Source organism: Bos indicus, chromosome 8 (genome assembly GCF_029378745.1).
Source record: "Bos indicus isolate NIAB-ARS_2022 breed Sahiwal x Tharparkar chromosome 8, NIAB-ARS_B.indTharparkar_mat_pri_1.0, whole genome shotgun sequence".
Lineage (NCBI taxonomy): Eukaryota > Metazoa > Chordata > Mammalia > Artiodactyla > Bovidae > Bos > Bos indicus.
The window spans coordinates 101,286,552-101,302,590 of record NC_091767.1 but is presented as its reverse complement, the minus strand read 5'-3'; positions in this window follow the sequence as shown (position 1 = coordinate 101,302,590).

Here is a 16,039-nt window from a genome sequence, read left to right as displayed (position 1 = left end):
TCTCATGATGTACTCTGCATATAAGTTAAATAAGCAGGGTGACAATATACAGCCTTGACGTACTCCTTTTCCTATTTGGAACCAGTCTGTTGTTCCATGTCCAGTTCCAACTGTTGCTTCCTGACCTGCATATAGGTTTCTCAAGAGGCAGGTCAGGTGGTCTGGTATTCCCATCTCTTGAAGAATTTTCCACAGTTTATTGTGGTCCACACAGTCAAAGGCTTTGGCATAGTCAATAAAGCAGAAATAGACGTTTTTCTGAAACTCTCTTGCTTTTTCGATGATCCAGTGGATGTTGGCAGTTTGATCTCTGGTTCCTCTGACTTTTCTAAAACCAGCTTGAACATCTGGAAGTTCACGGTTCACGCAAACACCCTCTTCCAACAACATAACTGACTCCATTTGCTGTACACCTGAAATTAACACAACACTGTACATGAACTATACTTCAACTTTCTAAAAAATTGAAAAAAAGAAACAGCTGCTAAAGTGTGAAGTGGAATCTGAAAGAGACTGTAAACTGAATCATTGTGCTGTGCATCTGAAACTAACACAACATTGTAAATCAAGTATTCTTCAAATTTTTTTTTGAATAGGTTGATGAATTCATTACTTTAAAAAAAGTTATAAAATTTTAAAAACCAACATTAATTCCTGAGTCTACTGTTATTTCTTCTACAATTCTCTTTGTTGGTTTATACCTTTTGAAGAACATTCTTTTTACTGTGGGTTTTTTATGAAGAGAGATAAAAATGTGTTCCATTTGTCTTGTCTCTTTGGAATTCCTTGCCCGTGGAATATTAATAACATTAATAACACCTCTTCTTTGGCCAGATGGGCTTCGCTAGTGGTTCAAATGATAAAGAATCCACCTGCAATGTGGGAGATCCGAGTTTGATCTCTGGGTTGGGAAGATCCTCTGGGGAAGGGAACAGCTACCCACTCCAGTATTTTGGCCTGGAGAATTCCATGGACAGAGGAGTCTGATAGGCTATAGTCCATGGGGTCGCAAAAGAGTTGGACACAATTGAGTGACTTTCACTTTTGGCCAGAAAGGAAATAATCATACATTCCCCAAAGCTTCTAGGTCAGATTATAAAAGCTTATAGATCTTATAGGTCAGATTGCCCAACAGAAATGGACAAGGAGAGATGAAAATAGAGATAAGAGATATGGTAAGTTTTGTCCTCAGGCCCAGTGGGACTCAGCTCTGACCTGAAAATGAGGTGCAGTGGTGAAACAGGGGCTTCTTTTCCTCATGGTCACTTGGTACTGGCAGCTGCCAAGTGGCAACTGTCAAGGTGGGGACGGTTGGTGGCAATGAGGAAGAGGGCTTGAGCCAGACATTCCTTCCTTCCTGATCTTGTGTCATTCCCTCCCTGGACTATGGAGCCTAGCCAAACTCAGGCTGGGATGGCACCATTCTTGTTGAGCGTGAGGTCCTCCAGGCTTCCTAAAAAGCCTCAGGAGGACTGAGGGCTAACTTGGAAGGAGGTGGGGACCGGGACCAGAGTAGGAAGAAGACAGATGAGAAGAGGGTAGGAAGGGTGATGGCAGCTAGAGTTTGCCTCTCTCGTGCTTGAGAACTGAGCGACCTGATTAGAAGTGACATCTTCCGGGGCTTCCCAGGTCCCAGTGGCTCAGTGGTAAAGAATCCACCTGCCAATGCAGGAGACACGGGTTTGATCCCTGATCTAAGAAGATCCCACAAAAAAAACAAGCAAAAAAGAAAGAAAGACCATCTTTCAAACATCCTAAAAGTTGGCAGAAATCATTTTGTGGTTAGAATGGCCTGAAGGTTCTGAAGGTTCCTGGCCTCTACTCCAGAAGGTGGAAGGGCTGCAATAGGCTATTCTGAGTAGGGCCTTTTTCAGATGCTGTGTGGGTGAGTGCTTCTGCTCTGCCTTCCACTGAGGCACATAGATGTAGAGAAGGGATTTGTCACTGCTGGATATATATATATATATACTCTCTCTCTCTCTTTATATATATATATATATATATATATATATATATGTAATGGGAAAATCAGATTCTTTTCCATTATAGGTTATTAGAAGATAATCAAAGGAATCAATCCTGAATATTCTTTGGAAGGACTGATGCTGAAGCTGAAGCTTCAATACTTTGGCCAACCTGATGCAAAGAGCTAACTCAACGGAAAAGATCCTGATACTGGGAAAGATCAAAGGCAGGAGGAGAAGGGGGCAACAGAGGATGAGATGGTTAGATGGCATCATCGACTCGACGGACAAGGGTTTGAGCAAACTCCGGGAGATGGTGAAGGACAGGGGAGCCTGGCATGTTCCAGTCCCTGGGGTCACAAAGTGTTGGACATGACTAAGCAACTGAACAACGACAGAAGATATTGAATATAGTTCCCTGTGTTAGACAGTAGGTCTTTGTTGTTTAAGTATTTTTATATAGTAGTATGTATATGTTAATCCCAAGCTCCTAATGTCTCTCTCCCCCTACTCCACTATCCCTTTTGGTAAGCATGAGTTTGTGTTTCATGTCTTGGCAGTCTTAAAGACTCAGCCCCACATAATCTTGATGGGAATTATAAATTAAATCCCTCATAAAACAACAGAGATACAAGTTAAAGATTCGGTTTCCTTTAAAAATTTCTTTTAGTTTGTGGATTCTGCTTCTTTGAATATGACTTCTTATCTCTTTGGGTTTCCAATCCATAAATGTTGGCTGTGTTTTCCCAGAACTCCTGTCATGGTAATATTAGGCAGAATGAAGCTTTGCAGTGTTCCAGGCAACACAGGGAGAAAAAGTGAAAAGGTGAGGACAACACCCACGAGGCAGTCATGGGCTCCATCCTCAAATGACAGGGATCATGTGCTTCCCCATATGTGGCTCAGTGGGAACAACTCATAAGACCCTTCATGTTCATCCCGCTTAGGGCTGAGCCTGCGGGACAGGTCTTGGGAGAGGAACACGCAGAGCCTAAAACTGCCCCTCCTGTAAATACAAGGACCCTTGGCTGGAGATTGGACAGCTCTTCAGACTTCCAAGCATGCGGTGGTCCCTTGGTGTTTCTGGGTGCTAGCCTATGTCTGGGCTGCAGCTGAACTATTATTCTTGCTTCTCTCCTTAGAGGAAGCCTAAAAAAGGAATTTCTGCAGGAGGGGGAAGGAAATGTCTGTGTTTGAGGGGTTTAGTGGAGTGGGTGTGTGCTGTCTTTTATTATAGGAGGCTGTATGGTACAGAGGTTTTTTGTTTGTTTTTTGGACTCGTGGCATGTGGGATCTTAGTTCCCGACCAGAGATGGAACCTGTGCTCCTGCATTGGAACAGCAGTCTTAACCACTGGACCACCAGGGAATTCCAGGCATAGAGGTTAAATCACCAACCTTGGAACCAGACTTCCTGGACTCAGATCCTGGCTCTGTTCCTAACTAGCCTTGTGACCTTGGGCAACCTACCTAATCTCTCTGCGTACCTATTTCCTTATCTATAAAATAGTGATAATAATCACGTTGCTCTCAATGGATTGATGTAAATATTAAATTACTAGCATATGTAAAATATATAAAATACAAACACCAAAAAACCCAAAATTTGGTTGCTATAAATGTTATACTATCCGCGCCCTCAGCTGCAGTTGCATCATTACCACTAGAGGGCGCTGTTAGCCTTAGGGGCATGATGAGTTCAGTTCTGTTCAGTTCAGTCGCTCAGTCGCTCAGTCGCGGCGGACTCTTTGCGACCCCATGAATCACAGCACGCCAGGCCTCCCTGTCCATCACCATCTCCCGGAGTTCACTCAAATTCATGTCCATCGAGTCGGTGATGCCATCCAGCAATCTCATCCTCTGTCGTCCCCTTCTCCTCCCGCCCCCAATCCCTCCCAGTATCAGGGTCTTTTCCAATGAGTCAACTCTTCACATGAGGTGGCCAAAGTATTGGAGTTTCAGCTTTAGCATCAGTCCTTTCAAAGAACACCCAGGACTGATCTCCTTTAGGATGGACTGGTTGAATCTCCTTGCAGTCCAAGGGACTCTCAAGAGTCTTCTCCAACACCACAGTTCAAAAACATCAATTCTTCGGCGCTCAGCTTTCTTCGTAGTCCAACTCTCATATCCATACATGACCACTGGAAAAACCATAGCCTTGACTAGACAGACCTTTGTTGGCAAAGTAATGTCTCTGCTTTTCAATATGCTATCTAGGTTGGTCATAACTTTCCTTCCAAGGAGTAAGCGTTAATTTCATGGCTGCAGTCACCATCTGCAGTGATTTTGGAGCCCAAAAAAATAAAGTCTGACACTGTTTCCACTGTTTCCTCATCTATTTCCCATGAAGTGATGGGACCAGAAGCCATGATATTAGTTTTCTGAATGTTGAGCTTTAAGCCAACCTTTTCACTCTCCTCTTTCACTTTCATCAAGGAACTTTTTAGTTCCTCTTCACTTTCTGCCATAAGGGTGGTGTCATCTGCATATCTGAGGTTATTGATATTTCTCCCTGCAATCTTGATTTCAGCTTATGCTTCTTCTAGCCCAGCATGACAGTTACCCCTTAATAGTGGGCACAGGATCCCTGGACTAGGGGGAGCCCAGCACTGAAGCAGCCCTTGCTCTACTCCTCATTTGAGTAAGAAGAATTTGTGGTTGTTGGAAAAGCAACCAGCCAAAGCCTAGAAAAAGGGCAGGCCACAGAACGACCCTGATATTCAGAGTTGTCATGGCAAGCATGAGCTGGAGCCTAGGGAATATAGGAAGGGGCCAACAAGGATAACTGTTAAACCCTGGCGTTAGAGAGAGTAGTATGCCTTTATCTCAGGCTGATATCTGGAGCCAGGAGAGAAGGGGAGTCAGCAGGAAGGCCCTGTGGGTTCAGTGTGAGGAAAGAGAGAACTAATGCTTGAAACCTGCATGAAGGCAGGTGGAGACCAAAGAAGAGCCTTAACATCCAAAGGGTCAGGGTGGTGTACTGAAATGAGATACGAAGCTGGGGCCTGAAGGCAGGAACGGAGCAATCAGGTTCAGGGGGAACATTCTGGAAGGAGCAATTATAAGAGGCCTTCATCCAAGCCCTGGGTAGGTGACGAGCTCCTAAGGCCACTGGGGCTCCCTCCTTGGCTTCCTCCTCCTCCCCCTGTGCGCAACCCATGCTGAGTACCTGCTGCTTAGGGGGCTTGCCTCAGCTGTCTCTCTCTAGGGGAGAGCCATTCTTCAGCTTGAACAGGCTGCGGACCACTGTTACTTCTCTCCTTCCCACTTCATTTGCTGCACCCTTTGCAGAAATCTATCTGGTTCACACCCATTTGCTCTAGATGCTTAGCGGTTTCCACAGCCCATGGCTCCCATCCCAGTGAGGTTTCATTAACGTCTGTTTCCTGGACTGCCTTGTCCCTGCCCTGGCATTCTTGCACCCTGCAATGCCCAGGTATCTGGCAGCCTCCTCCGTGGGTATGTGTGAGTGTGACGTAGGGAGATGCTGAGATGGAAGATAGCACCCCAACTGGGACTGAGATGGAACACTTCACTCACCAAGCAGTGGGTCCCTGAGCACACTGATTTTATTTATAGAAACAGAGAAAAGTGACGTTTCTCACATCTGAGTGTCAAGTGCTGCCATTGGCTACACTGATTTCCAAAAACTGCCCGTGATCAGAAGGGGGCATTTTGTGGTCTGATTTGCAAGGCCCTTCTAGAAGGTTCCCACTGCCCTCCCGAATAGCTGCCCCACCACCTCATCTGTTTGGCATTTTTGTCATTAACACTATTCCTATATTGGGGCTGTTTCCTTAGTATGTGGAAAACTTTACCACTTGTTACTTGACGTGCAAAGAGCTGGACCAAGAGCAGGGCTAACTGGGGAACTCTGCTCTTTGTGGTTTCTTCTCTGTTTAGTGAAACAGCCACACCAGGGGCCAGTTTTCCCCTACATTTTCTCAACTGTTGCTCAAGGCACAGGGTGCGGGGGTGTGCAGCTCCTTCCTGGGCCCCTGCCTCCCGGGGGCCCCAGAGTCTGCTGTCACCACGCAAGCTGCTCCTGACCACTGATGATCCACAGCGGCAGAGATGATGCAGGCTTGGAGGGTCCAGGGTCCCCCAGCCCGCCTGGGCCTCCTGACCGCTCTCTTCCATCTAAGAGTTTCCTCTTTGTTTTTTCTTGGATACTCTACCCGCTTTTCCGGTAGTGGAATCCTGAGCTGCCTGTTGGAAACTTCCTTCCAGCAGTTTGCTCTTCGTCTACATGCTCAGGTCAAAAGTCTCTGCGTCACTTCTGATTCTGCCATTCTCCTTATCCTCCACCTCCAGTCCATCAGCTAGGCCTGTCAGTTCTGTCTTCATAAGGCATCCCGAAGCACAGTGAGCATACCTTATTTGTAACCAGAAAAATATAAACCTGCTTTTGTGTGTGCCTCTGCATATGCACACCCGTAGGCATACACACAAAGGGTAGTTTGCATGTTGGCAGCTTTTGTTTGTTTTGGCTGCACCAAGGGCCATGACCAAGTGGCTTGCAGCCTCTCAGTTCCCTGACCAGGGATCAAACTCGTGCCCCCTGTAGTGGAAGCACAGAGCCCTAGCCACTGGACTGCCAAGGAAGTCCCTGCAGTTTTTCTATTAAAAAAAAAAAAGCTAGAGAATGTAAAAAGTGGAGGGTAAGGGTTTGATGGGATGAAAATAAGAGTTTAGGCCTCAGAGTATGAAAAGAAGATGAAAAATAACTGAGTTTGAAAGTACACTGTATTTTATAACACAAATAAACTTATATACAAAACAGACACAGACTCCCAGATGTAGAGAACAAGCTTATGGTTACGGAAAGTGAAAAGTGAAGGAGCGGAGGGATAAATTAGGAGTATGGGATTAACAGATACACACTGCTATATACAAAAGAAACACCAGCGGTTTAGTGCATAGCACAGGGAACTATGCTCAACATTTTATAATAACCCTTAAGGGAAAAGAACCTTTAAAAATAGATATATATGTATGTATAACTGAATCACTTTTCTGTATACCTGAAACTAAGACAGCACTGTAAATCAACTATACTTCATAACAAAAATTAAAATGAAAAAAAAACACTGTATTTTCCACTCCTACTCTGCCTCAAGAAAAAAGCTTTTGCAAATTGGTATGTGTAGTCTGAGAGGATGCATACAGCCCAGTTTGTCTGTTTTATTTTTTATTTGCCACACAATGAAGCTTGTGGGGTCTTAGTTCCCCAACCAAGAAATGAACCCAGGTGTCCTGAAGTGGCAGCTCCGCGTCCTGACCACTGGACTGCCAGGGAATTCCCCATCCCAGTAGTACTTAAAACGATTTGGCACAGTTATGTCGGTCTTCCTACAGGCCCATACGTGGCAGGGTGGAGCTCCGCCAGACGGTGTTCGTCTCAGGGAAACTGGTGGCTCAGGTAGTGACAAACAGAGGCCAACCACAGGGCCGGAGGCTGACGGATAATGAGGGCTTGCTCTCGAGTCTGTAACTCAGCGAGTTTTCTCCAAAGGCCGGGGTAACTCTGAGGGCACAAGCAAATGCCCTGGTATTGTAAGTGTCAGATGCCAGACTCTGGTTGAGATGAACACGTTTCCCACCCGCTGGGAACTGGGGAGACCAGATGGCTGCCTCGGGTTCCACACAGATATTGGTTTCTCATCCCTGCAAAGAACTCAATGAGATTCCCCCCTCCCTCTTCAACCCCCTCAGTGTTCTGAAGGGACACAGAAACAGTAATAAGAATGTAGGGCTTTGGAGTCTCATTTCCTGGTTGAAATTTCCAGCTCTGCCGTGTATTGACCGGTGACTTTGGGCCAGTTATCTAACTTTTCCAAGCCTGTTGGGACTTCTCTTGCAGTCCCATGGTTAAGACTCTTTGCTGCCAATACAGGGGGTACAGGTTCCATCCCTGGTAAGGGAGCTGAGATCCCACATGCAGTGTGGCATGGCCGAAAGATAAAAATTAAAATTAAGCCTGTCTTTTCTCTTGAAAGATAAAGAAATAATATTATGTGCCTTGTGAAACTATTACAAGCATCATATGAGATAATGAAGATTACACATTTGATCGAATGCCTGGTCAAACAAAATGATGCTCAATACCTTGTAGCTGTGATGATCACCTCAGCAAGGATGTGGGTATGGCAAAACACTGGTTGCTTCAGATCAGGAGTAACAAAGAAGAGAAAAGAGTTCTGGGGTGGCACAATTGTACCTGTGACAGCAAAGGGCCTTCTCTGGTGCACCTCAATTAAGGTGTCATCATGCTGCTGGGAAATTGTGTCCCACGGTGAGGTGGGGATACAGAAGGAGCGGCACCCCTGAGGCTTCAAGCTGCTCAGACTCCACCTCCATCCCAGATTTCAGGGCAGGCCAGTTTTACTGGCTTCCCTGGTGGCCCAGGCAGTAAAGAATCTGTCTGCAATGCAGAAGACCTGGTTTCAATCCCAGGTCTGGGCTGGGAAGATTCCCTGGAGAAGGCAATGGCTACCTACTCCAGTATTCTGGCCTGGAGAATCCCATGGACAGAGGAGCCTGATGGGCTGCAGCCCATGTGGTCACAGAGTCTGACATGACTGAGCAACTAACACCAATACTAGCAATGGGGAAGTACACATTTCCAGAAAAGTCATAGTGAAAAATCAGCTTGAAGAAGTTGACCCTGGTTGTCTAAAATTAACTTTTGCCCCCAAAGAGAGCCCCATGGCCAGAAGAAAGAGGAGAAGTAAGAGTCTGGTGCCCAGTGCTCGGGGCCTGGTTCTTTCATCTCAGCTCCCACTGCCCCAAGGGGTTCATGGCTCATCTTCGTGGGACAGATGGGCTGGAGAGGAAAAAGATGAAGGGCTCACCAGGCTAGGACTACTCAGAGGATGGGGAAGCGACTTCGTCAGTCTGGAACTTGGTCAACCTGAGTCACTTTAGCTGCCCACCTGTCAGAGAAAACAGGCAGGAAGAGAAACCGATCAGCGTGGCCAGGGAGGAAGTTCAGGGACTGTGGTTGGTGACGCTGCTGGTTTTACACCTTCAGGGCTAATAACCAGCTGTGTTTATGAGGCATCCACCTTGTGATAGCCTTGGCACAAGCCACATCTCCCACAAATGGGGAGAAGGCCTTGCCTAAGGCCAGTTTGGAGTCAGGGTTAGCGTCTGTGGAGCTGCTCCTTCACCAGTAGTGCCCACGAGAGGAAACCCCAGCAGCACCCGCTCCTGCTGGGTCCTTGGTGGGCTCTAAATAGCTGGCTGGTCCCCAAGCTCCCTGTCCTTCTTATGCTGCGTGCACTCCCTTCCCCACTCCTGGCTCCATCAGATGTCACCACCACTCACCCCATGCCCTGGTCGGCGCTTGACTTCGGGGGGAGGTCTTCTCAGCGTCATCCCCAGAAGGCCAGCACACAGACCCTCTCCTCTTTGATGATTGTATTGTTCCACGTGAAAGGGAAATAGGATCACAAAACCAACACATCTAAGAGAGTTACCAAACTGAGAGCTTTTCTTTAATTAAAATAGATACATGCACCCCTAGTTTTATGGCAGCACTATTTACAACAGCCAAGATGTGGAAATAACCTAGATGTCCATTGACAGATGAGTGGATAAAGAAGATATGTGTGTGTACAATGGAATACTTCTCAGGCTTCCCTGGCGGCTCAGTGGTAAAGAATCCACCTGCCAATGCAGGAGACATGGACTCGATCCCTGGGTCAGGAAGATCCCCTGGAGAAGGAAATGGCAACCCACTCCAGTATTCTTGCCTGGGAAATCCCATGGACATAGGAGTCTGGCAGGCTACAGTCCATGGGGTTGCAAAAGAGTTGGGCTCAGCTTCAAAAACTAAACAATAGCAAGAACACTACTTAGCTATAAACAAGAATGAAATAATGCCTTTTGCAGCAACATGGGTGCACCTAGAGGTGAGTCAGAAAGAGAAAGACAAATATCATATGATCTCACTTAAATGTGGAATTTATAATATGACACAAGTGAATTTACAGAACAGATACAGACTCACAGAGATCAGACTTGTGGTTGCCAAGGGGGAGGGAGAAGGGGAGGGGTGAATTGGGAGTTTGGGATTAGTAGATGCAAACTGTCCTACACAGAATGGATAAACAGCAAAGTCCTACTGTATAGCACAGGAAACCATCTTCACTAATCCCGTGATAAGTCATACTGGAAAAGAATATGGAGAAGAATGTCTATATGCATACCTGAGTCACATTGCTGTACAGCAGAAACTAACCCAACACTAAGTCAACTATATAAAAGGAAAATGAAAGTTTGATGTACGGAGCCAAAACTAAAAACTGCTCATTTTTACCATAAATGTGGTCCCTGGTCTGAATTCCTTGATTCCTTCATCCATTCAGTGAGTATTTACTGAGCACCCATTGTGTTCCGGGGAGTGGCCGAGGCACTGGGATTCAGCATCGAATGTCAGACACACACTTGCCTCCGCTCTCCTGAAATTCCTGACTCCTCTGAGTCAATCACAGGATGGGGGTGAGGGTGAGGGGGTGCGGTATATGAGATGAGGGGATGCGAGGGGACAGGGTTGTGCCTCTGATGTCCAGATCTCATGAGCAAACTCACTAGGGGCACTGCTCTCAAGCCTACTTTTAGTCCAGAAGCAGGATTAGAGTCGGAACTGTTGACCTGGAGCAGCTGGAAGCAGTGAGGCCTTGGATGTCTAGTTGGTCCCAGTGGCTGAGGGAAGCCACAGGTCTGAGCCAAAGGGGTGGTGGCCTGGGTCAGGTCTCCAGGCTGCAAGTGAGTCAGGAAATTAGGGAGAGGTCAGGAGGGGGACTGCAGGGGAGGTGGCTGTTAGTGGGTGAGGACTAGAGGAAGGCAAGGGTGCTGGGAGCTCTCAGAGTGGCAGGATATAGGGCGTTTAAAGCTGGTCATGACAACAAAACCAGTTTTTACCATCAACCATGTAAAAGGCTTCCTGCATCTGTGCCAGGCTGCAAGCTAAGCCCTTGACATCCCCAGTCCTACATTAAGTCGGGCAGGGCAGGACAACAGCTCCGAAACATAGACAGGAACTCACCAAACCTCAGTTTCCTGGATCCCAGCCAAAAGTTTAGACCATGTGAGCCACCCTTTCCCCTTCAAGTTCTTCCTAAGGAAAATGACACTTCATCAGAAGTAAAGATGAAATGAAGGCAGATGAACGGTTTCCTCACCCCCAGCTGACCACTGAGCATCGCTGAGCACTCTCCTCTTTACTAAGCCTTTGTACATTCTAGGAACTGCCTTCTTTGGGCATCACCCTGCCAAAGGACACAGATTCAAGTGCCTCAGGCCAGACAGGTAATGTAATGACTCTGTGTGAAGAAAAGCTGACACCAGTCTTCAAAGCAAGGGAAAAATTCATGGGCACTGAGGCTATCTGGAGGTGAAAGTGAAAGTCACTCATGCTTGTCAGACTCTTTGCGAGCCCATGGGCTGTAGCCTGCTGAGCTCCTCTGTCCACAGAATTCTCCAGGCAAAAATACTGGAGTGGGTAGTCATCTCCTTCTCCAGGGGATCTTCCCAACTCAGGGATCAAATTCAGGTCTCCTGCATTGCAGGCAGATTCTTTACCAGCTGAGCCACCAGGGAACCCCAAGAATACTGGAGTGGGTAGCCTATCCCTTCTCCAGGGCATCCTCCCAACCCAGGGATAGAACTGGGGTCTCCTGCATTGCAGGCTGATTCAACATGAAACCCAGTGGCCAGATTTTTTTTTTTTCTGTCCAGCAGAAAATAGCAATCCAGATTGTAATAAGAAATTTCTAAATTATTAAATGTTGACAATAAGTACAAAAATCAAAACAGACAAGCAATACCTCTCTGCGACTTGCATTATACAAAGCAAATCTTAGAGTTGGCCACCCCGCCTTGCAACAATCGGAGATTTCAAAACTGAATTCAGAGTCCTTGGAGCTGCTTCTCCAAACATGTTAAATCCTCTCACAGAGAAGGTAGTTCTTTTAGGCATTGTGTGAGCACCACTATTTCCAGAACTCTAAAGCAGCTTCACAATTGCTTTATCTGCTGACTCGGAGGGGAAGGAACATGAGGGGAGGGTTCTGGGCCTGCCTACACCCTGCAGACTTGATCTCATTTAATCCTTGCGGTTTGTGCGGTAGGTATTTTTCCTACGTTCCAGAAGTGAAAACTTTCCTAAAGTCACTCAAGGCCAGAGCCTATGGGAAGGAATCTTTGTTGTTTCCTTACATTCTGTGGGACTGACTGTTGGGCATCTGGGCCTGTGGCCTCAGGGGAGCTGACGGGGCCAGGCTCTTGCTCTCTTGCTCCCCACTGGCCTCGCTCACTGCTGCAGGCGCTGGAGCACACCGAGAGCTCCAGGCAATGGGGCCAAAGGGACAGAATGAGCAGAGGGAGCGTCCACCAGCCCCGCTGCATCCTGGCTTCATCCACAAGCTTCCCTCACACACATCTAGCAAACACTCGCTTTCTGCTCCTCTCTGTTCTTGGAAGACTGAGACTACCCAGAAGGAACTGAGAGCCTTTACTTTCTCCCTGCAGAGAACGTTCAGCCTAATAAGGGAGACCTGTCCAAAAACACTGGGTTGAAGACGTAGCTAAAGCAGCCTGTGGATCCCAAGGGCAAGGAGAGGTGACTCGGCTTTGCCCTCTCATGGAGACAGAGTTGGAGGAAGTTGAACTGGAGAATTCTCCAGAGTTGAAGAAGCTGGGAGCTGGGGGAAGCCCAGTGAGGAGACATGTTGGATTTCCTCCCCAGGAAAGAGACCTGGAGGAGGGAACCGTGGGCTAGAACTTCTCACTGAATGCCACTCAGATCCACACCTCTGAAACACTGTTCAGTAATAAAAATAAAAAGACAAAATGTGTACATGATACAGCCTGCATGAACCTAGAAGACATGATAAGTGAAAGAAACAAAAGATTACTTACTGAATAATTCAATCGATACAAAATGTCCAGAAAAGGCCAACTCATAGATTCAGAAAGTAGATTCGTGGTTTCCTGGGGATTAACTGTAAATGGGTATGAGAGGTCTTTGGGGGGCTGATGGAAATGTTTAAAACTGGATTCTGCTGCTGCTTACCCATCTAGATAAAATTGCCGGTGAGTTTTACAGTATCTAAACTTGTTTACACACACACACACACACACACACACACACTGTGGAGGAGTCAGAAACATAGCACCTTTGATACAAAGCCAAAGAGGAAATTAACTCAAGTAGAGATAGGATCTGTTTCCCAGAGGTGTTACTTTCTCATCAAACCTGATTGGTCAGGATGACAATAGTTCATAACCTCAAATTCACAAAAGTGGTTTAGGGTAAAGATGCTGGAAGAAGGATGGTGAGTTTGGTTCTACCCTACGTGATTACCAGCAGGACTTGCAAGAAGGAAGCTGACCGAACCTCAGACTGGGGGAAATAGCCCCATCCATAAACACATCACACTAGGTTTGCAATCCACTGTGGGTGGCTGACGGTGATTTCCGTGGAGGAAAGGGTTGAGACTTTATCATCATCACAGTGGTTCAGTGAAGGCTGAGGTGAGTCTGGGAATAAAAGAGTTAAATCTTTCTTTGGAAGAAAGAATAAATGCTGCTGCTGCTGCTGCTGCTGCTGCTAAGTCGCTTCAGTCGTGTCCGACTCTGTGCAACCCCATAGACGGCACCCTGGGATTCTCCAGGCAAGAACACTGGAGTGGGTTGCCATTTCCTACTCCAATGCATGAAAGTGAAAAGGGAAAGTGATGTCGCTCAGTCGTGTCCAACTCTTAGCGACCCCATGGACTGCAGCCTACCAGGCTCCTCCATCCATGGGATTTTCCAGGCAAGAGTACTGGAGTAGGGTGCCATCACCTTCTCTGCATCTCACACACTAGTAATGCTCAAAATTCTCCAAGCCAGGCTTCAGCGATACATGAAGCATGAACTTCCAGATGTTCAAGCTGGTTTTAGAAAAGGCAGAGGAACCAGGGATCAAATTGCCAACATCTGCTGGATCATCAAAAAAGCAAAAGACTTCCAGAAAAACATTTATTTCTTCTTTATTGACTATGCCAAAGCCTTTGACTACGTGGATCACAATAAACTGTGGGAAATTCTGAAAGAGATGGAAATACCAGACCACCTGGCCTACCTCTTGAAAAATCTGTATGCAGGTCAAGAAGCTACAGTTAGAACCAGACATGGAACAGACTAGTTCCAAATAGGAAAAAGAGTACATCAAGGCTGTATATTGTCACCCTGCTTATTTAACTTATATGCAGAGTACATTATGAGAAATGCTGGGCTGGATGAAGCACAAGCTAGAATCAAAACAGCAGGGAGAAATATCAATAACCTCAGATATGCAGATGACACCACCCTTATGGCAGAAAATGAAGAAGAATTAAGAGCCTCTTGATGAAAGTGAAAGAGGAGTCAAAAAGTTGGTTTAATGCTCAACATTCAGAAAACTAAGATCATGGTATCTGGTCCCATCACTTCATGGCAAACAGATGGGGAAACAGTGGAAACAGTGGCTGACTTTATTTTTCTGGGCTCCAAAATCACTGCAGATGGTGACTGCAGCCATGAAATTAAAAGACACTTACTTCGTGGTAGGAAAGTTATGACCAACCTAGACAGCATATTAAAAAGCAGAGACATTACTTTGCCAACAAAGGTCCATCTAGTCAAGGCTATGGTTTTTCCAGTAGTCATGTATGGATGTGAGAGCTGGGCTATAAAGAAAGCTGAGTGCCCAAGAATTGATGCTTTTGAACTGTGGTATTGGAGAAGACTCATAAGAGTCCCTTGGACTGCAAGGAGATCCAACCAGTCCATCCTAAAGGAGATCAGTCCTGAATATTCATTGGAAGGACTGATGCTGAAGCTGAAACTCCAATACTTTGGCCACCTGATGTGAAGAGCTGACTCATTTGAAAAGATCCTGATGCTGGGAAGATTGAAGGCAGGAGGAGAAGGGGATGATAGAGAATGAGATGGTTGGATGGCATCACTGACTAAACGGACATGAGTTTGGGTAAACTCTGGGAGTTGGTGATGGAAGAATAAATAAGGAAGCCAAAAGGGGTGAGACAAGGGAGAAGTGGTGAAAAAAAAAAAAAGGATTCTGGATGATTTTAGTTTTCACTCATTTACTAGGTATGTGACTTGATGAAAATGTCTCTTAACCTGTCTAAGCCTCAATTTCCTCATCTGTAATCAAATCCATCTCAGAGTATTACCTTGAGGCTTAAATGAGATCATAAATGTCAAGCACTTAGTGTGATATTTCATAGACGGTGCTTTATTCATTTACTTCAACCAGCTAGTATTTTTTGAGCATATGCTATGAGTTAGACACTGAAGCAACACCAGCAGATAGATAAAGTGGTTAAGACTTCATTTTCCAATGCAGAGGGTGAGGGTTTGATCCTTGGTCTGGGAACTAAGATTTCACATGCCTTATGGTCAAAACACCAAAATCATAAAACAGAAACAATATTGTAACAAATTCAATAAAGACTTTTAAAATGGTCCACATAAAAAAAAATCTGAATAATGAAAAGGAGCCAACTATGCAAGGCTCTGAGAGAAATATTCCAGACTGAGAGAAAAGCAAGCAAAAAGACCCTGAAATGAGATTGAGTTTGGTCAGAGCCAGGACTAAAGTGAGGCGAGTGAATTGATCCCTCTCAGGGTCAAACAAGTGCATGATTAGATCCTCTCTTTGTTTTACATGTTGATATTTTGTTCATTGTGAACTTTGGGGGCATAGACTTTGTTTTGTTTTGTTTTAAGTTTTGTATTAACATAGAATTTATTGTGATGCCACACCTTAAATGTTGCACCAAGGAGAGTGCCTCACTTCCCTTGCACCAGTCCTGAGCCTAGGCGGAGAAAGAAACAGGATGAAATGTAGCCAGTATTTGTGCTGATGTTACCACCAGTGGGGATACTTTCCATACAGTTGGGATGGGCCAGTGGGCAAGGCTATTATGATTCTGTGATCATATGATTTGAGCACGAGATTAGAGTTACTGCAAAACAATCTAATGATAAATAGCTCTCAGTTTTCCTGTGTTTGGAAAACTC